General features: G+C 36.6%; 1 pseudogene; it reads right to left on the minus strand.

Annotated features, from left to right (window-relative positions):
- Positions 1 to 952: 952 nt before the first annotated feature.
- The window catches only part of LOC143412124 (large ribosomal subunit protein uL5-like), a 50148-nt pseudogene continuing 27973 nt past the window's right edge, over positions 953 to 23127 (minus strand).

Here is a 23127-nt window from a genome sequence, read left to right on the forward strand (position 1 = left end):
ATAATCAGTACGCAGAACTTGAAGGATGGGAGAAAATATTTGCCAACTGTTATGGTTTAGATGGGAGGTGTCCCCCAAAAGCTCATGTGTGAGACAATGCAAGAAGGTTTAAAGGGGAAATGATTGGGTTATGAGAGCATTAACCCTATCAGTGAATTAATCCCCTGATGGAAATTAACTAAGTGGTAACTGAAGGCAAGTAGGTTGTGGGTGGAGGAGATACGACATTGAGAGCATTCCTTTGGGGCATACATTGTATCTGGCCAGTAGAGTCTCTCTCTGCTTCTGAATCATCATGTGAGCTACTTTCCTCTGCCATACCCTTCTGCCATGATGTTCAGCCTTATGTTAAGCCCTGAGGAACAGAGTCAGGTGTCTGTGGACTGAGAACTCTGAAACCGTGAACCACTAAATAAACTTTTCCTCCTCTACAATCATTCTGGTCAGGTCTTTTAGTCACAGCAGTGGAAAAGCTGACCACCTATCCAATCTATCACAGGATTAATATTCAAAACACATAAGTAACTCAAAAAGTTATAACAAATAATCCAATTAACAAGTGGAGAAATGATCTGAATACATGTCTCCATAGAACTTCATCACTTCTTTCCATTTTTAAACCATTTTTGTTCATTTTCTTTGCTGTATCTAAATTTCTACTCAAACTACCCAGTTAAATTTTTGTTTCAATTAATTTTTTATCTTTAAGCCTATGGAGTTACTTTATCACAATTCTCCATTTTTTTTTACAGTCTCATTATTTGATCATAATTTAGGCTTACCTTTTCTCATTTCTTTATGCACAGTTAACATTCAGAATATGTATGAATTCTGTGTGTAATATATATAATCTCAATACACATGATATGTACATATGTGTTCTCATATCTATAAACTGTAGTGCTCCACCACACAGATGTTCGTGGGGTGCTATTTAAACTAATTCAGGAATTTATTTGCCATCATAGAATCCATCAGACCCATCAAACTTCTGCTGGAACCAGTGCATGACCTCCTCTTTGCCGAGTCTGTTTGGCTCCAATGCAGCTGGTCCTGAACCACTTCTCTGTGATGCTGAAACCTGGCCCGCCCAGCACCACTTACAGATCCAGACTATAGATACTAATTCTTGGATAGTATTTGATGCCCAGATGAAGTATTCCTAGATCCCAAAACAAAAGTTGCCAGTAGCTAAAAATTTATTTTTTTCATTCATACCCACATACATTAAGACCCTTCTCCAGAATTTCTTCAGCCTTGGCCAAACAAACAATGCAGTGGACAAGAGTCCTTTCATTTCTCCTGACACCAGAGATCTGACAGTACTCTCTAGCTTTGGAAAACACAAGTCTGACCTGCGGAGCTCTTCCAACACTTTGGCTGACTGGATCAGCCTGTCTCCACTCTCCCCCACACAGATGTTGAGGAAGAGCTTGTAGACACAAAGTTCTCCTAAGGGGTTCTCCTTTTCACCTCAATCCCATGATGTCAAACAGGGAACTACTTGAGGTCTAGTTTTAAAATACATCCCTCCAGAAGTATTTTGTTGTAGCTTTGCTTAAGCATTTGGAACAATAACCAGCTTGTTGCAAGATAATTCTACAATAGTCTCACATTTCTACACATTCTGGGACTTACAAGTAGTATATTGCTCCAACAAGATTCAGAGACTGCTACACATAGCCATTTGCTCACATTTCAAAATATTCTCTCCCCCTCCCCCTGCCTCCCCCCTAGGATAGGATGAGCCTATATGCCAGCCATCCTATAAGCTTTGATTCTCATATTCTGTGGGATCCTTTTGTACAGCACAACCATACTTCAAAGGAACACTGAGCTACCACTACCTTGTAACTGAAGAAATTGTGGTTTGGGGAACCAGTGCCGAAGGCTATTACAATACAATCTGTTCTCTGATCAAAAGTCCTCCTGTCATCTATTAGATTTATGTCTAAAAATTTGTAGCAAGTTAACATTACTAGAAGTCTGCCATCTAGGGGAAAAAAGTCCAGAACCTGATGGTTTTACTGCTACATTCTATGAAACATTTTTTAAACGAATTCCAATTCTTACAAACTATTCCAAAAAATTGAAATGAAGTATCTGTCAAACTTTATACAAGGCCAGCATTACCCTTCTATCAAAACCATACATTACATACAATAAAAAAGAAAACTGCAGACATATAATATCCCTGATGAATATAGATTTTTCTCAATACTAGTAAATGGAATTCAACAGCATATGAAAAAGATTGTACACCATGATTAAGAGAGACTCATCTCAGGGTTGCAAAACTGATTCAATATATGCAAAATCAATTATAATACAACACACCAAAAGAATGAAAAACTGTATCATCATTTCAATAGGTACAAAAAAAAAATCACTAAAATACAACATTTCTTCATGATAAAAACTCAAAAATATAGTAGGTACAGAATGAATACATCAAATTACTAAAGGTTATGGTATATGAAAAACCCACTAGTTGTGGGGAAAAACTGAAGGTATTTCTTCTAAGACAGAAACAAGCCAACAATGTCCACTTCCACCATTTAGTATATTTAAGCAAGAAAAAGAAAGAGCATCCAAATAGGAAAGAAAAAGTTATAGAATCCATATTGCACATGACTTTTTATACATAGAAAAATATAAATACTCCACCAAGAAGCTGTTCAAACAGATATATTCAATGAAGTTGAAAGCTATAAAAAAAAGATATATAAAAAGCAGCATTTTTATTCACTAATGAACTTGCAGAAAGATGATAATAAAGCAATCTAGTTCACAATAGCTACAAAAAATACATATTTAGGAATAAAGTTAACCAAAGAAGTAAAAGATCTCTACGAGAAAATTCTCAAGCACTGATAAAAGAAGTTACAGTGGACAGAAGAATTGGACAAGAATTACTATTGTTAAAACAACAGTACTCCCCAAAGCAATCTATAGATCAAGGTAATTCCTTTTAAAATCAAGAATTCCTTCACAAAAGTAGAAAAAACAATTCTAAAATTATATGGAACCAACAACAACCCAGAAAAGTCAAAGTCATCCTGAACAAAATAACTAAAAAGCTAGAGGCATCACAATATTTGACTTCAAAACTTATTACAAAGTTACAGTGACCAAAAAACTCATGGTAGTACCATGAAAACAGACAGACTGATGGAACAGAATAGTGAACCCAGAAATTAATCCTCTTCACCCAGCCAATTAATTTTTGACAAAGCCACCAGGAACCCACAATGAAGAAAGGACAGACTAATAAATTGTGCTGTCCAATTTGGATATACATATGTAAAAGAATGAAATGAGTATGCTTCCTTTTACCGTACATAAGCAACTCAAAATGGAATGAAAGCCCTACATGTTAAAGCTGCAACTATAAAATTACAAGAAAATGGAAAACCTTCAAGACACTGGTATAGGCAAAGATTTTCCGAAATAGGACCCCGAAGGTACAGGCAACTAAAGTAAAAATATACAAATGAGATTATGTTGAACTAAAAAGCCTCTGTCCAATCAAAGAAATAATCAAAAAAATTAAGAGACAATCTATAAAAATGGAAAATACTTGTGAATTACTCATCTCATAAGGAATTAATATCCAGACTATGTTAGGAAGTCAAAAACTGAACACAGAAAAAATAAACCTCCAATTAAAAAATGCACTGGAGAACTAAATATACTTCTCAAAAAGACAGACCAAGGTACTGTGGTTATGGCTCAGTGATAGAGTGCTTGCCTAGCATGTGAGAGTCACTGGGTTTGATTCTCAGCACCACATTTAAATAAAGATCCACTGAAAACTAAACAATATTTAAACAACCAAACATATATATTATATATGGCATACCAACGTTCAATAAATATATGAAAATCTCAATCTTACTAATTACCAGGAAAACAAAACCACAATGAGTTATCTATCATCTCCCTTTTGATTAATAATTTGAATGGACTAATGGGTGGTAATTGTAGGCAGGTAGGATATGGCTGGAGTAGGTAGGTCACTGGGGACTTTCCCCTAGAGATTGTCATCTGTGGCTCCTTGCTCTCAGCTCTTCCTTCTCCCTGTTTGTCATGAACTGAGCAGCTTCCCTCTGCCATACCTTTCTGCCATGATGTTCTGCTTCACCTTAGACCCAGAGCTACAGAGCAGGCCAAACATGGACTGAACCTCCAAAGACCAGGAGCCAAAATAGACTTTTCTTCCTCCTTTAAGTTGTCCCTATCAGGTCTTGTGGTCACAACAACATAAACCTAACATAATATACAAAATTGATGAAATCATTCTATCAAAAAGATACTTGTGCTCTCTTGTTTATTGCAGCACTTATTCATAGCACCTAAACTGTGGAATCAACCAAGATGCCCATTAGTGGGTGAAGGCTATAGAAAAACAACGGAATATGATTCAGCCATTAAAAAAAAAAAAGTGAAATCCTGTCATTTGCAGCAACATGCACAGAACTGGAGGTAATTATGTTGTGAAATAAGCCAGAAAGAGAAAATACAAATGCCACATGTGCTCACTCTTTTGTGGGAAGTAGCAAGTCAATCTTTTACAACAGAATGGAATAGTGGTCTCTAGAGATGGGGAAGCATTGGAAAGAGCTGAAAAAAAAATCAATGGCATATTTTAAAATGACTGGAAAAGATCAGTGTGAGAGCCACAACACATAAAAATGATTAACATTTGAATGTTTATCCTGATTTGATTATTACATGCAGTATCATGTATCAAATTACCATAATGTGCCCCATAAAGATTTTTAAAAAATTTTACAGATTTTTAAAAATTTTCTCACAGTATCTCTTGAATTTTAGAAATAGTGCTCAGCATTTATACTTTCCAGTGTTCTTTAATTTAAAAACATACATGCACACTCACTGTTCTACTTTAGTTCTGACTTCTGAGTTTCCCTCAAGTTCATTATGATGTTTCTTCAATGTCTCAATAAAAACTCAGATTGAGTTTTTAATTATCCTAAAAAGTAGGAATCCTGCAAGCAGAAAAAGATAGAAGAGCCTACTCCCTTGGGCCTATGGTACAGACAGAAGCAGGCAGATGTCAGTCCTCTGCCAAAGAATGTAGAAGAATCCTTCATGCACTTTGGTCTCAAATGTCTGATGCTGGAAAGATTTGTCTCATCTGTCATCATCCTTAGTCTCTTAAGAATCAGGAAAATAAATAACTTTAAAAAGAATAGCTTTATTAAGTTACTACTGCAAGAAATTGCAAACCATAATTCCTGATATTCTTTTCTCCTTTTATGGCTGGACATAAATAGCAGGCAGTCATTATCTATGCATGTATATATGTTTAAGTGATTCTCTCTATCCAGTGCCTAATTGGTCGATCTGGAGTTTTGGGTGGGGGGGGGGGTTTGGTTTTGTTGTTGTTTTTAATATAGCCTCCTTGATGAATTTTTTTTTTAAAGGCGGGGGGGAACCATGGGACTCCAGAGTTCAACAAATGGCTCTGCAACTCCAAACGTGTGGCTCACCCATCAGAAAACTCCACAAATGAACTCTCTGAGAATCCAAACTTTTACCTGAACCCAGCAGCGGTCTGGTTCAGGAAAGGTACAAAGGTTGCTATTCAAAGAGGAGTTCTAAGCCACATGAGGGTCACCCAAACCAGGCACCCTCAACTTTGCTCCTTCTCATTCAAATCTAAGATCAAAGGATTTCACAGAAACCCTCCCCAATCATTCATTCTAAGGTGCAACTCCCTACCTCTCAACTATCTTATTTTAGGACATACAATATAGAATTATCCTATTTTAGATTCCTCAGAGAATCTTAAATTATCCTCTTTTAAATTATCTTGTTTGCCTCCCTCTGTACATCATTGTTTCCTACTTGGATATATGTACCAAGGTGAACTCATCTGCCTCAGTTCCTAAATAAAAGGACATAGCAAAGACTTTAAAAATATTTACTGTTGGGCATAGTGGCACACACCTGTAATCCCAGCAGCTTCAGAGTCTGAGGCAGGAGGATTGCAAGTTCAAAGCCAGCCTCAGCAACTTAGCAGGCTCTTAGCCACTAGCAAGACCCTGTCTCAAAAAGGGTTGAAATGTAGCTAAGTGGTTAAGCACCACTGAGTTTGATCCTTGGGAAAAAAAAAATTTTTTTTTAACTAAGATTGAGTTTTTTTCTCTCATGATTTCTACCACTTGTCCCTAAAAAACCTCAATATTCATAAAATAGTTAAATAAAGCCTTATATCAATGTTAATATTTTCTTCAGATATGTCAGTAATTATGTCATATCTCCATTTCCAACACCCTTTTAGATTTGACCACAAATACTTAGCAAGAATCATTGCTCACGGGGCTTCTCTCTTCCTCACTTCTGCTATCTTGAAATCAGTTGATTGTCATTTGATTAAATTACAACCCAAAGTACTTTCTTAGATAAGGATTCATAGTACATAAATATTCATGGTATATGAATCCTTATATACCCAAAAATGGTATGTATTTTCTTCATGGATGAATGATAACTTAGCTGCACATAAGATTCTTGAGCTATAGGTCTTACTTTTCCTGTAGACAGGACCACAATAGAAAGGTCAAAGAAACAAGTGTACAGATATTTTCTCACTGTCTTCTAGCTTTTCACATTATAGATAAAGCAAAACCTAATGTTAGATTATGTTTACTTCACATGTCATGTTTCTGTAAAGATTATTCTTTTATCTTCAGCTTTAGAATTTAGGAATTTCACTTAGAATGGCCACACTGACTCTTGGTGAGTATAAAATGACAGATGAGATGGAAGTAGACATACTGATATGCAATGCTCTAGCTACAGGGTCCTCCATCTACAACCATCAGAACAGGCCTCATCACTCCAGGATGGAGACCTGGGGGACCTCACACATGAAAGGAGCAGACTTTGCATAAGCTGTCCTATTTTAACACCCTCACCCAGTTTTGAGAGTGGGAATCAGCAATGTCTTCAAGAAGTTGGCAAATTTCAAGTCCTGGTATCAAAGTACCTAATAATGCACAATGCAAGCAACAATTTAACTATAATTAAACTCATTGTTCTGAATTAGCTGCACCAGCTTCAGGCAAAAAACATTTGTCCAGTGAGCAGAAGCAGTTCAAAGATGGATAAATAAAATTTAAACTATACTGAGGACAGGATATAAAACATAGTGACCAAATAACACTAAAATTATTGAAAGCCTTTTTGTGACTACTGCCTTCCGTTTTGATCACCTCAACTCATAAAGGACTAACAAAATACTTTCAAGCAGAGAGTATGATACATTTAAGTACAGTAGTCTTCCGCGTTACAGAATACTAGAAATAGTGTTACTTAGTTGAGAGAAGCCTTCTAAAAGACAAAGTTGACTCAAAGTAAATAATTGGTAGTTTAAGAAAACCAATTTTCTAGTTAATTAAAAGGATTCTAAATGGAATTAAATCATAAAACAGTTCCTTTAAAAATCAAGTTTTTATATAAATTATCTATCATGTACTATAGAAGATTAAAAGCCAATAATTATGGAGTGCTTTTTGAGGGTTATATATAGTTGCTAAGCAACAATTTTTCAAAAAGGTTTATCAATGTATAAGCTAATAATGTAATCACTTTTCTGATGCTCATGGTAAAAACAGACAAAAACCTCAAATATGTGTTTCTACCCCAAATTTCATTGGCATACCTATTTTAACAATAGTATTTCCTCTAATTCAAATTACCCAATTCAAATTACCCAACTTTCCAGATAATATTCTCAATTCTCACACACACACAAGAAAATGTACTCATTTACATTGTCCCAGCTTGTCATTAAACTCATTCTGTAATCTAACAACACCAAACATTTATTTGGCATTTGCCACTTATATTAAAAATAAGAACATTCTGACTCCACTCAAGTATTAATAGGTTTCATCCTCTATTTCTCAACCATTTTAATAGCTTGTCGTGACATTCTTAGAGAAAACGCACTTTAAGAAAATGTATTATCTGTGACTCAACCACAATGACTCTCTATTAAAGCCATTACCAAACCAATACTACCATGGGGAAAAAAAAAGAGAATGTTTAAATGCAGTTCTTATCAGTACTATAGTTGAGCTTTAAAGGATGCTAAATATGAAAAGATAAATATTTCCTTATTAATACAGATGAGTCAACCTGGAATGAAAAAAATCACCTAGCTGATTTATTGGTTGCCCCTCCTACTCCTTCACTTTCTTGTATCATTTCCAGCATTTTTCCCTGTTGGAATTCGAGAAGCCCCAAGTGAACCATATGCTAAGAACCTATACACAATCAAAGAAGAAGAAACTTCTGGGGTAGGCACAGAGACAGTAAAATCCATGTCTCTACTCCAGATTTTGCATTTTCTTTAAGAACAATCCACCAGATAATTGGGATGCAAGCATATAAACAGGGTGAGTTTCAAGAACCACATACTCAAGTGCAAAGACATGGCTGCCAAATTCTTCCCTCCCAGGAAATATTTTATAAATAGCAGATAATGAATTCTTTAGAAAAAAAAGTCTCTAACAAGCCCATGATAGCCGTGATTAGTGTTTAACTTCTCTCTCTTCTCAGATAAGAGGTTAACTCAGAAATCCTGGCTTGAGAAATCCCAAGCTCCAGAGAAGCAGTAAGAAAAATTTCAAGTAATGAGGCTTGTATACCTTGCCTAAAGGGGGAGGAGTAATTCTGAAAAATAATTATGAAAGACTCCCCAGACTTCCATTTTCACCATTATGACAGACCCCACACCCTGAAGACTCCCTCCTGTTTGGAACAACTAAAATGCTGGATACAATATTTGAAACACGTTTTGTAAAAAGGTTTGCCAAGTTGGCAGAGAAACCATCTGTAGATGCCAAAAATTAAAAGTAAATGTGAGGTTCATGAATGCCACAGGGACTCTCTACTACAAAGAGTTCTGCCAAGTGCTGAACCGTCTAATTCCCCTTCTGGTGGCCTCTCAGAGCACCAGAGGACATTCAAGCCTGAGGCTCACTGTGGTGGTCAGTTTCATAGATGAGTTTCAAGTTTCTAGGAAAAGCTAGAATTCCAAAGGTCACTCATCCTCTCTTTAAAAAGTTACCAAAAACTATGAAAAGGAATGTATTCCTCTTGCCAGTGTAACCACATACTTAGTTTTTGCTTATAATACAAATTCATTCTCTTACAAGTCTAAAGACCAGAAATCTAAAGTTAAAATCTTGGCAAGGCTGAATTCAACCCAGAAGCTCTAGGGGATAATCTGTGGCCTTGCTTGCTATGAACTGACATGTATTCCTCCCCCCCACCCCATAATGGTGACCGTATTTAGAGATAACATCTTTAGTATACAAGTAGGTTAAGCAAGGTCATAATGATGGGTCCTTCCTTATCTTCACAAGAAGAGGAAGAGACAAAGGCAAGACCCATATGCAAGAAGCCCCATCTGAAGACTTAGCCAGGAACATGGCCGTGTGCAAGCCAAGAAAAGGACCTCTACCTGAAATTGACCATGCTGACACCTTAATCTTGAGAATTCTAGTCTTCAACACTATGAGGATATGAATTTATGGCAGCCCAAGTTGTCTAAGAAGTTGCTTTACTCAACTTCTGAAGAACTACTGTATACCTTAGCTATTCCTCACATAACTTCAAACTTCTGCATCCCTCTTATAAGTACCCTTGCGATTATCCTGGGCCTACCCAGATAACCTGGGATAAGATCAAGATCCTTAAAAAGATCATATACAATATCCCTTTGCCATGTAAGGTAACACTAATATGTTTTAGGGATTAGAATATGGGGCTTGAGGATATTATTTAGCTTACCACAATGTATCAAAGAAGAAATTGGCTGGTTGTGACAGAACTATGTAAGATGGTAGAAATTAAAAGCATTAATCAATCAGTCATACAAAAAAAAAAAATCTTACTTCTCTAAGGTTACTAAAAAAAAAATTAAGGTTAAAAAAAAATATTACTTCTCTGAATTACCAAGACTGCCATCTTGCATTAACAAAACTCAATTAGTATAGTGCAAGTACTGACCAACCCAAATGGATCTACCAACACTACACCATTCACAACCATGTGGAATTATACCATCAGCCCTGCTTCCAGCCACATGCTCTTAAGTCATACCTAAAACAGACACATAAATGTTGACAATAAAAAAAAAATAAAGTGGAAGAAAATACACCAAATAAGTCAGTTGGTAAGAGATGAGATAAAATAGATTTTAAGACAAAAAAATCATTACCATAGCTATAGTGTCACTATGTAATCAAAGTTATAAGATTGAGATTTTAACGTTTGCATTTCATTTCTTGCTCTTCGCTGCATCAAAGCCGTTCATCTTAGACAGATCCTACTGCTGTTGGTAGTCTGGCCAAAGACATGTGGGGCTTAGGGGAAAAAAAACACCTATTGATTTGTTGATATACCTGTGGGTATTGCCACTTCTAAACTAAACAGATAAACAAGAATAATAAGAGGAGTTCAGGGAAATTTTAAAAATCAAGCTGCCATCATGTTCACGTTGCACTCATTTTTAAATTACTTGTTTCCTACTTCACTGTCAGTTCAACTTTTCCCATAGCTGCAGCATTTCATTTGCCCCTCACTAAGTTTCTGCCTTTCTGCAGTACCATGCCAAGCTCTATGAGTTATTACTTTGATCACAATGTGTTCCTAGTGGTAGGATTTGAGGCAGATAGTCTAAAAGTTATTGGTCCTATTGAATCAGGTATCTTTGCTCCACAATTCATATGCCTGCCAAATGAAAAACAACAACACATTGTATTCTGCCCTAAATAATTAGCTAAAGATAAATTGAAATCTAAGAACTGGAAAGCAAAGAACAATTTACCCTGCTTACAGTTTCAATAAAGAGGAAAAATGTTTGTGTAGATGCCAGAAATTATACTGTACGTTTTATTGTAATGCAAGCAGCCAAGCCTGGGTAGTTAACATAATAAAGGAAAAAGAATAAATCCCTGTCCTGTTATTATCTTTCAGATCCTAGAGATCTGCAAAAATTGTATGGGGGAAGAACATCAGTCAAATGACTTCTCTGAGGAAATACTAATGGTCAAGAAGTTTGGGGAAGCTCTCGAACCATCTTGTTCCTGTTTTTTTCTACATCAATCACATATAACAGTCCAAACTTAAACTCATTTCATTTTTCAAGTGTAACAAAGTACAATGGTTTCTTTTAACTTTTTGAATTATCATCCTGAATGAAACAACTTTTTTAAAACTTCTTTTGTAAACAACCCTTGTTTCACTTTTTGAGGATGAGTGTTAGAAAAAAACAAGCAATGTACCAATTAATCTTTAACAGCAGAGCAAATCAGTGGAATGGAGGTAGAAAGGCAATGAGCAGCAGCAGAGGGGGCACAAAAACTTGATTGTGGTGATGGTTTCACAGGTGTTCCTATGTCCAAACCTCCAATGGCACACTTGGTATGTGTGCAGTTTATTGCATGTCAATTATGCCACCATAAAGTTGTTTTTTAAAAAAAAATAATAATAGAATTAGAAATGTACTTTTTATTCACTAACAAAATGATATCAAACAATGATCATTAAAGGAAGACTTCAGTATCTTCAGTATCTGAAACTACTCAACTTCAGCATCACCAAAAGTGGGACAATCAGACCCTGTGGCCTCTTTAGGAAACACCTGGTATCATCTGACTATTCTTTAAAAAAAAAAAAAAAGAATCTAAATATAATCAAGCCTCTACACTAGAGCTCTTTCATTTGTGAAATAGAAAAACAAGTTAAATGCCAGAAGGACAGAGACAAATCCAGAATGTGGCACATTCTACACAATGTGACCCAGTTTCTGCACAGATCAAAGACATGAAAAGAAGAGGCCACAAGAGTCTGCTCTAGATTCAACACAAATGGTAAGGGATTTTAAGTGCAACCAGTGGAATTTATGTGAAGCTAGCAAGTCGTGTTAAAGCCCGGATTGCCCAGTCTTCAGGAGAGCTGAAACCATTGCTCATTTTGTAAAGTGTGCTATATATAATGTTGTGGTAATAAATTGCCCTCATTGAGATGCATTTAGAAAATCTGGGATTTCCTTTAACATACTTCCAAAGTGTTGGGTTTTTGTTTTGTTCTGTTTTGTTTTAAAGGAAAACCAAAACAAAATGAAGAGTAAATGTGACAGTATTAATGATCTTGATAGATCTACTAAGGCTGCCTTAATGGATTTGAATTCTTTTTTTTTTTTTTTTGAGAGAGAGAGAGAGAGAGAATGAATTTTAATATTTATTTTTTAGTTTTTGGCGGACACAACATCTTTTTTATTTGTATGTGGTGCTGAGGATCGAACCCAGGATGCACGCATGCCAGGTGAGCACGCTACCGCTTGAGCCACATCCTCAGCCCGGATTTGAATTCTTAATATTACTTTTGTGCGGGCGTTTGAAATGGCCAGTTGTATTGAAATTGACTTCTTCATGAAACTGAGAATTCAGCATTAGGTAACTATCTGAAAGCCTACAGAAATACAGAAATATATAGCCCATTAATTTACTGTGTTGAAATTTTGACCAACTTACTATATAAGAATACTTATATTGTCATTACTATATCCAATTGGTATGCCTATCTCAACAAATTTTACAATGTGAGCATAGAATGTGGATTTTTAGAAGCTTGAGTAATTCTTGCACATAATAAGCAAAAAGTATACTATCTCAAAAAAACTGGAATCTCAAAACTGGAGACTATCACTCTAAGCGAAATAAGACAAGTGGGGAGGGAGAGAAAAATAGAAGTTCACTGGATTAGACAAAAGGGAATGAAGGGAAGGGATGGGGGATAGTAATAGAAAGACAGCAGAATGAACTGGACATAGTTTCCTACATTCATATGTGAATACATGACCAGTGTAACTCCACATCATGTACAACCACAAAAAATGGGAAGTTACATTTCATGTATGTTTGATATGTCAAACATACAACTAAAAAGAAAAGTTTTTTTTAAATTTCCTTAATAAATTGGCAATGATCCCCCCCAAAAAAAATGAACTTCTTGATTGTCAATAGTAACATCTGCTCCCAGTTTCCAAATTCCTACTGGATGCTACACACTGTTCTAGGCCCATTACAAGTATTATTTCCAATTCATTCTACAATCTTAAACATTACCATTATCACCATGTTATAGCAGTGAAAAGTGAGGCTCAGAAAAAAAAAGAAAACTTGCTCAAGGGCACAGTTTTCAGGTTTCTCTGATACAAAGACCAGAATGTTCCAGAGTAAGCATTCTAAAAACTTTCATGTGCACATGTTGATTATACAGATTATAATTCTTTCCAAATAAAGATGACCAATATGCAGACATCATTGTAAGAACATCAATTCATTTCAATATGTTTTAACATTTATCCAAAATATTCATGTGCAGCAGCAAAAAGGTCTGGAAAGGACAGTGCAGTATTTGTGAGGGATCTTTTTAACCAGGTTTGCCAGGATTCAAACTCCAACCCACTACTTGCGACCTAAGACCTTCAGCAAGTCAATTAATCTCAGTCTCAATTTGACAGTACTGTGATGTAAACCAACGTTATTGCAAGGATGAAATAAAATGAGAGAAGCTTGTAATACCTGGGACATAGCTGGCATTCTAAATGTTAGCATCCTTCCTGTCCATCTTTTACGATTTGTGCATGAAAGAACAATCCCAATGCTGACCTTCATCACTATTAGCCAAAGCAAACATGTATTGTACAATATATTACTTTTTTTGGCCCAAGGCATGGTGGCCCTAAATGTCTCCATATAAAATTCTATGCTTTAACCTAAGCATGATATACAAGTCAGGGTTAGACTGTTATTTTCAAGAGTTGCTGGCTATGGACAGAAACATACCTTCCACAAATGTCACTTTGGCAGCTGTGTTAGGAAAGACTGTGACATCTGCCCTGTTTGGAATTGCCTTGTGCCCTACCCCACCAGCAAAGACTTTGGCCAAGTCAAACTGCCACACATAGGTTATATCCAATGAGAGACAACATAATCTAAAAAAATAAAATCTGATGCTACTTGGAGGAACACTTTTTAAAAAATTAACTACTTTTAAACATGCTACAATATTGTTAGGGTCAAAGTCTGGTATCCTAAGACTTCTAAATGTTTTTTAGTTGATATTCAGATCATATCCTGTCCATTGGAAAAACACTCTTGATTGTTAGCATCAGAAAGAAAATTAAGATATATCTTCATAGAAAAAAATATCTGTGAGCTGTATTTAGTAGTAACCTACTATGATGCTCAATTTGGTCAAAGAGTTAAAAGTAAATCACTTTAAAATAAATCTAGGACAGCTACTTCTCTCATCTCTAAAGTAGTGCTCATGTTCAAAAGATACTAAATTTTCTACTTTTAATTAGTTGCCATTTTGAAGTCAACCTCTAAACAGCATAAAAGGGATCAGCTCACAGGAAACCAAGAGTGACAAAAATCAAGACTTCTGAAACACAAATGCCACCTTTCTCACTTTTAAAATTCCCAGTCCTTGCTGTCATTTTTGGAATGGTAGGCAGACATTTTTGGAATGGTAGGCAGACAGATGAAAGACAATTACAAATTCCCCCTCCTTCTTCATGAAGTTTCTCCATTTTCACAGCTCCAGTAAGCTGACCAGAGGTTTAGTATAGGAATATTAAGACCTGCTATATGTACTGAGTAGATCTTAGGAGTTCTTTAAAGAATGCTCGAGAGACTTGGATATATTATATAGCTCCAACAGCTGCCAATACTTATATTTGAAGTCATTACTCACTGGGGATTTAAACAAATCAAGAAGTGGGGAAACTTCCTGAATTTCAGACAATGCAGGATAAAAAGTGTATATGGCATATAGACTGATACCCTAGAGGAGTTGAAGCTCCTAGGGACTTTCATAGACCTAGAAAATAAAAATGGATCACAGGTAGAACCCAAGTTCTGCATAGTAGCAAGCAATATTGAGACAAGAATACAGAACCAGAATCATTAAATATATTCCGGGCAAATTTTTTGCAAACCATGTTTGATGAAGAAAGGGAACTTTAAAGAACTGTCATGATTTATTCATTCCCTGAAATAGTGGTTGTCAACTTCTATGTATGTAAAATTCATAATGGATTCGTAATACAAATTTTGAAACTTGGAAGCCAACCTAAGAGGTCCTGCTTTAGTAGGCCTTGTAAAGGACCCTGGGAACCTGAATTTTTAATAGGCACTGCAAGTAATTATAATGAACATGATCTGAGAATTCTATTGTCAAAACAGGAGAAAAAAGAACAAAAAACACAAAACAACTCTCTGAAATTGAAGTAAAGACAAAATCCTAAATTTCAAATATAAGTGGAAGAGCTACCAAAAACAATAGTGATCAAATAATAGGTTTGAAGAAGTGGGATGAAGACATCAAGAGCAGAATTCAGAGATAGATGTCACAGTCCACAGCTCGAAACTGGAGGATTGACACTGAGGTGCAAAATCTCAAGTCTCTTTTTGCAAAAGAGTATCAGGCTGTACAAGTAAGCACAAGAGCTTAGCTAGATAAGATGTGGCTCTGAGAAGCTAAGATGGTAGGTCCCTTACTTTCTAAGTAGTAGTGGATACTAGGGGAAAAGACAAACTTTCAATAGTAGTGAAAAATTCACCAACTGCCTAATTGACTTGAAAAACATTTTAACAAACTCACACAAAAATATGTAAGAAATGTCTAGAATACAGTTTTGACTCCTGTCCAACCTGATCATCCTCCAAAAGCTAGCATGGGATATAGTCACCTCTTTCCAAGATGAGAAAGAAAGCAACAGAGAGCTATTTAAAAATATCATAAGACAAGACAGAGAAAAAAAACTTTCACCCAAAACCTTTGGCTGTAAAGGTGAACAAAAATTGTCATCTAAACTTATACCATGAATTTTTAAACTGAGGAAAACAATCACCTCTATTAAATAATATCGCACCACAGATCAAAGAACTCATGGTAAAGTTGGAGGAAACCTTAGGAAGAGATAAAACATGACCAACGGAGCAAAGAGTGGGAATGGGTGATAGGGGTATTAGTAATACACCTAGGAAGAAATGAAAACTAAGGATTGCAGGGAGATTTGACACAGCTCAAAGTACAGAAAGGGATACACAGGGCAGGAAATACAAAGTAAAATTAAACAAATGTTAAGTTTTAAGTATAAAATTAGACAGTGATAGTTGCTGAGAAAAGGCATATGCATAACTTGCTATCCAAAAGGTGAAAATAAAATAGGGCAGAACACTGATTTAGAGAAAAGGAAAAAAAATCTTGAAATTGAAAAAGGAAAAAAACTTGAATCTATACATAAAAGGGACATCATGTCCTATGTCCTAAGGAAAATCAACTCAGAATAGTGAAGAACAAGAATAGTCCAGCAAGGTTTGTATACTTCAAAGATAATAAAAGAATTACTTGAATAGTCATGCAAAAAGTGGTCAAGTTAGCAATGAGGATAATTAAAATCAGTCTTCTTCACAGATATAATCAACTTTAGAAGACAAAGAAAATTCATAAAAATTCCTGATGCATCAAAGCATGAGTCTAGAACTGTGTTAATTTGACATTTTTTCCACCAATTTTACATAAATGATTTATTTTATAGGTCATTTGAATAGGTGTTTGTGTTCTGAGTGATAATCTTCAAAATAGCACAAGCTTGGGCTGGGGATATAGATCAGTTGGTAGAGTGCTTGCCTCGCATGCACAAGACCCTGGTTTCAATCCCCAATACCACAAGAAATAAAAATAAATAGCATAACCTTCTCAAAACTTGGATCAGATTCCAGTAAAACAAACCCCCCTCAATCTCCCATTCCAACATCTGTTGCACATGCCAGCTACCGCTACCAAATAACCAACTGTCCTCTGACTTCCAACTATCTTGTAGAGCCCTGCTGTTAAAGGAACCTGGGAAACAGTCTACAGGGGCTCCCACAGAAAGGAGCAAAAGTGGTACAGCATTGCCCGAGAAGAGTACAGAATTAGGTCAGCTCCCCACAAAACAGCACAGGCCCCTAAGAAACTTTCTTCCTCTTACTGCTTCCTGATCATTAACCAAAGTAGCATTATCAAGTCAAGATAAATTAGAATAGTTACATCTCAAAATTATATGCCCTTTGATATCTAACTTAAATCCATGTGTAAGATTCATTTTATAACACTAAAAATATCAGTGAAGCCTTAGTTATTCTAAAACTGAGAGCATGTCACCATTATGGTGAACAAGTGGAATACAAAAGGGTGCTATCAAAGATCAACTATACTCCCTGACTACTCCTGAAAACTCACCATGGCAGCTCCTGTCTCCCTAAAACAGCAAAACCACAGGCAAAAACCAAAACTATTCCTATTACTCCTAACAAAAAGTTACATTTGATCCAGAGGATGTTCTCGGCTCAGAATTAACATTACCCAGTCTCGGAGTCAAAACTGAAAACTTCATTTAAAGGCGAGCTTCTTTCTAAACCTGCTTAGTTCTGTCTACTTTGAGTCAGAAAACACTGGCAAAGGGAGCCTCAACATTGCGTCTCTTTTACAAGGATTAGGCTTCTTCCTCTCCTCAGAACCAGTTATGTTCTCCAGGGTTATCGTTGGATCAGAAGAAGGGAGAGTTGAGGGCTACTGCAGAACCCTGTTCCTCTACTCCCCAGCACTTCTGGTACCAAGTGTGGCTTTTTCCATGCAATTCTCTCATTCTCTGCAGAAACCAAACGTGAATCCTAATATTTAATTCAATTTAACACCATCCAGATTAAGGGCTCAGTCCCACAAGAGTGTTCTTTCATTTTAAATGCCAATTTCAAGCAGTAGGCCACAGGTTACACCACTTTTATCTGACTTGCTTATAAATCAGGGCTTCCCACAACCCCCTCCCTCAAGTTTGGTAGTTTGCAGTAATGACTCATAAAACTCAAGGGAATATTTTACTATTACTGTTATGAAGATATTACCTAAAAAATACATACCAAGAACCAGATAATGAGGAACAGAAAGCAAGGCCCAGCAGGATCTCAAAACTGGAAGCTTCTTGCTCCCCACAAAGTTTAGGATGTGTCACCAACCAGGCACATGGATGCATCTATCAGAAAGTTTGCTTAAACTCTTCATTTAGAGTTTTTATAAAGTTTCCACAGGTGGGGTGATTTAAATCATGCTGCATTTTAATAACTATGCCCTATCCTGAAGCTTTCCAGTCATTTCACTAACTTACAAAAAGATACTATTTCCATACTGGAAATTCCAAAGGTCTTAAAAGCTCTTTCAACAACACCCAGGACTAAGACCAAATACTATAACAAAAGATAGGTGCTCCTATCACCCCTATCACTAAAAAAATTACAATAGTTTTAGGAACCATTTCAGGAACCAGTGGGCAGAGACCAAATATGTATTCCTTATTTTTAATCACAGTGACACAGCTACCTCTGGGCTGACATGGTGTTTAAAGCTGACATTCTCTCATGGAGCGCAGCATAACATATTTGGAGACTTTCTCTCATCTCTAGAATCTCACCTGCTTTTCCATTATGTAAGTATTGCCCCTCCAGTGTTTATGATGTCACCTTGCCCTCTTAGACAACATCCCTTTAAAAATGACCCTAGGCCAATAACTTTGTCATGACAGAATGGTGCTATGTAGGTCTATTTACTATTTAAGCACCTTTATATTCTAAAACAGAATGTCAGATTTTGTTGAGACAGGTTTTCTGAAGGTTTACTTTTTAAGATTCCCAAACGCTCTAAGGCTTTTAGTTCACTGGGAATGAGACAAGATACTAATGAAGGTTGTCCACTGGTCACCAGGGGCATAAAGCAGTAAGGTCTTTGGGGCAGAAGCTGAGGGATAGAGGAGGCCTCCTTATCAATGTAGAACTTCAAGGGAGGCCTTCAGGACCCTCAACAAAATTTATACATATGCCCCACAAACAGACACCAGCTTCCAAAAGGCCTTCAGGAGACAGCAAGTTATCCAGAAATGCAGTGTCAGGATCCAGTATATAAGATACTTCTGTCCTCCAATTTTCCCTCTCCTTATCCAACCCATATACACATACACACAAGAGAAATCAGAAGTGAATGAAGCAAATTATGTTCCTAACCAGGCAATACCCACCTCCCAACTCCCTCATAAGGCTGGAAGAACAAAGCAGTTTCTTCCTCATGCTAGCCCCCCAAGTACATGAAAACAGGGATGTAGTGATATTAATCAAACACATAACATTACATGCCAGGCACTGCACTGGGTATTAACTAATTTTATCCTCATGACAACCCAAAGAGATATTTACTAGTGTCCTATGTAAAGGACAAGAATCTAAAGAATTCAAGCCACTTGCCCTAGTTTATCCATCTAGTGACAAAAAAAAAAAAAAAAAAAAAAATTCTAGCTCTGGCTCAGGAGTCCTGGTTCTTAAACACTACCCTATGTTAAAAGAAAAGTCAAAGTCAAGTTCTAAACAGGCAGGATTGGACTTTCATTAACTAAAAAAATGGATGGGAAGCAAGCAGACTTACCCAAGGTGTCCTGAAGAGACAGGAGAACTGATAAACAATTAGGGGTTATAAATGAAAAGGAATAAAATAATTTCATACTGAACAGACACTCAGCCTTAGACAGCAAATGGGCAAAATGGGAATTACCAGCATCTACTTTATTCTTGCTGCCCCAAAATTTGTAGTCCAATTGGTTTAGTCAGATTTTACATTGCTATGATGAAAAGACTTGTAACAACACAAATTGAGGAAAAGTTTATCTGGGGCTCATGGTTTCAGAGGTCTCAGTCCATAGATGGCAGATTTCATCACTCTGGGCCAGAAGTGAGGCGAGTATTATGATGGAAATGTGTGGTACTGGAAAGCAGCTCAGGATGTGGCAACAAAGAAATAGAGAGCTCTACTTACCAGGGACAAAATAAACCCCAAAGGCACACACCCGGTGACCTACTTCCTCCAGCTATACCCTACCTGCCCATACTTATGCCCCAGTTAATTCTCATCAGTGGATTGATGCACTGATTAGGTTTAGGCTCTCATAACCAAATCATTTCACCTCTGAACATTCTTGCATTGTCTCACACGTAAGCTTTTGGAGGATTCCACATATCTAAACCATCACAACAATTTTGGAATCATCAACCACAGTTGATGAACCATAAACTTGCTGAACCATAGCCAGCCTCCATGGAGGCAACTGCTGCCTCTTCTGCCACCTATTCACCAGTCCCCTTTCTTCCAGGACATTTATTCCTATCCTAACTCCACTGCTTTAAATCCTACTTTGACTCCAACCTACTGTGTAGACTCCAACCTATTACCTTTCTGCTTTCTCTGAATCCCCATTCCCTCCATTCTTTGTCTAATTTCAAGGCATTGCTTCCCTCCCACCCCATCCTGGTGACCAAGGTTGCGCCACACTATCACCTATAATCCTCAACTCTATCATTTCTATATCTCTAAATTTCCTTTTTGTTTTCTACCCTAGAAATTTTGAATCCATCAGTCTACCAGTTTAAAAGCAGTGTAGAACCTCAAGTTAAAGACAAATTTGGAGGTCAGAAGAGATGGCTCACTCTAAATTCCTGTTCTGAAATCAGCAGGGTGTGTGAGCACTACATAAGAGCTCCCATAAGATCTCCAAGACCCAATGTCAGGCAGACATAACAATTCCCTAGGCTAGACTGTAGCAAAATTTCCCTGAACATTTGATGTGCTTTAGAACATCTCTCTAATACATAAAAGCCCCTCAAAATTCTCAGGTTATATTAGCACAGGAAATATTCTTTCTAATGGACCTCCCCCAACCCACTGGCATGTACATGACCACATATTTACACACAAGCACACATTATTTACTATTTTTTAGTAAAATAGGTACAATTTCTAAGAAAATATGTACAAGTTCTGGCTTGTTTAAAGCAGCTTGAATCAGAGAAAAGATCATCTTCTCAGAAAGAGATCCCCTTGAGCTACTACTGAAATTGGCTTCTGTTTCAAAACCATTCTTCTGAGATGCTCAGTACCCATACTCCCCCCTCAAATATCCTTTGTTATGGCTCAAGCCTGAAATCAGCATGTGGTTCCTAATTCAGGATATGCTTGGGGTGTTTGAATTTACATAAACACTCCAGGAAATCTTTCCTGTTAGGACAGGTACTGACCTCATGGCATATTTTCATTAATGCAACACTAAAAATGCTTTCCTGTGGTGCAGATGCAGCCCTGTCCATTAGAAAGCAGGTCATTTGGCTGCCCTACTGAGCTCCCCTACAATCAGTCAGGGAGAAAGCAGAAATGACTCAGCATATAGCATGGACTAAAATGGGGCAGGAATCTGTTTTCCAAGGCAAATGCCAGTACCCTGATAGCTATGCACTTAGACTTTCCACAGTACCTACAGATAAGCACATCCCAGCCTCATTACAGAGCTATCCAAGCACTTGAAATAGGCTTTGTGTTGGGTAAATCGGGTATTTCACTTTCCAAATGATAAGTTAAATATGCTTCATCATAAATAAAACAGACATTAAAATAAACAAATTGGCAATATCACCTTAATTGTACTACACACTCAATATTGAACACTGCATCCCACAACTCTCTAACAATAATTAGCATTGCCAACTTAGAGAGTGAGAGTTTACAATTTTGCTATGTAAGTATCATTTCTTAGGCTTAAATGGGGGAGGAGAATAAACCTACCATTCCTGTGAGCATGTGTCAGTGACAAACATCCTTTGTCTTTATGTACGCACAGCTGGTCCTAAGCTATTAAAACTTTAGGTTCTTGAGTACACTGGCTGTCTCCATTTAATTTTTATGGCATGCGGTGGATTATTCCCTCTATCTTATAGTATCCAAGACAACTCATCTGGTAATATTTTTGCCAGTAGGACATAACTCAGTTATCATTGAAGTCTGAAAATTTAAATGTCCACATAAAAGGAGTCATTATGCCAGTAGATCTTAAATATTGACACATATGGTTCCACATCTTAAATCTCTAAATACTGTCAATTTATTGAAAGTAATGTATGCCCGTCAAAAGGAAGGGATTTCCTCTTGGGGGGGACAAGTATCTGTTTAGTTCCTTTTTTCTTTTTTTTTCTTTTTTTTTGGCTATTTACTTGTATTAGTTCCTTATATATTTTGTGTATTAACCTCTTACTGGTTTGTAGATATTGCCTCCGAATTCCATAGACTTTCTTTTCATTTTGTTGAATATTTTTGCTCTGCTACAACTTTGTAGATAGATGTAGTCCCACTTGCTTATTTCTACCTTGGTTGCCTATCTTTTAGTGTCATACACAGAAAGTCTTTTGCAAGAGCAAGATCATGGAGTTTTCCCCCATTTTCTTCCAGATGTTTTACAGTTTCAGGTATTACATAAAGTGTGTAATCCACGTTAAGGTGATTTTTATGTATGGTGGAAAAATCCAATTTCATCCTTTTGCACATGGATACCCAGATTTAAACACCATTTGTTTAAGAAAACATCCTCTCACCATTGTATATTCCTGGTGCCTTTGTTGAGGTCAGTTGACCATATATATACATGGGTTTTATTTCTGGGCCCTGTTCTCAGCCCCACTGTCTATGTCTGTTTTTATTTCATATTGTCTGGTTATCATAGCTTTGTAATACAATTTGAGATCAGGAGGGTCCACCTTTGTTGTTCTTGCTTAGATTGCTTTGACTATTTGAGGTCTTCTGTGGTTTCAGATGAATTTTAGGATTTTTCTCTTTCTGTGAAAAATGCCACTGGCATTTGATAGGGATCACACTGAGTCTATAGTTCACTTTGGCTAGTATGGAAATATAAATGGCCAAAGGTATTTGAATATTTTTATTAGGGATATACAAATCAAGACCACAATGAAGTACCAACTCCTTGATATAATGGCTATTAAAAGGTTAGAAGACAGCAAGTATTAAAAACCCACAGAAAAGAGAATACGAAAGCAGTCAGTAAGAATGTAAATTGGTATAGCCATTACAGAAAATACTATGGAGGTTACTCAGTTATAAATACAACTGATGTAATCCAGTAATCCTACCTCTTGATACATATCCAAA

This window comes from Callospermophilus lateralis, chromosome 13, assembly GCF_048772815.1.
Source record: "Callospermophilus lateralis isolate mCalLat2 chromosome 13, mCalLat2.hap1, whole genome shotgun sequence".
NCBI lineage: Eukaryota > Metazoa > Chordata > Mammalia > Rodentia > Sciuridae > Callospermophilus > Callospermophilus lateralis.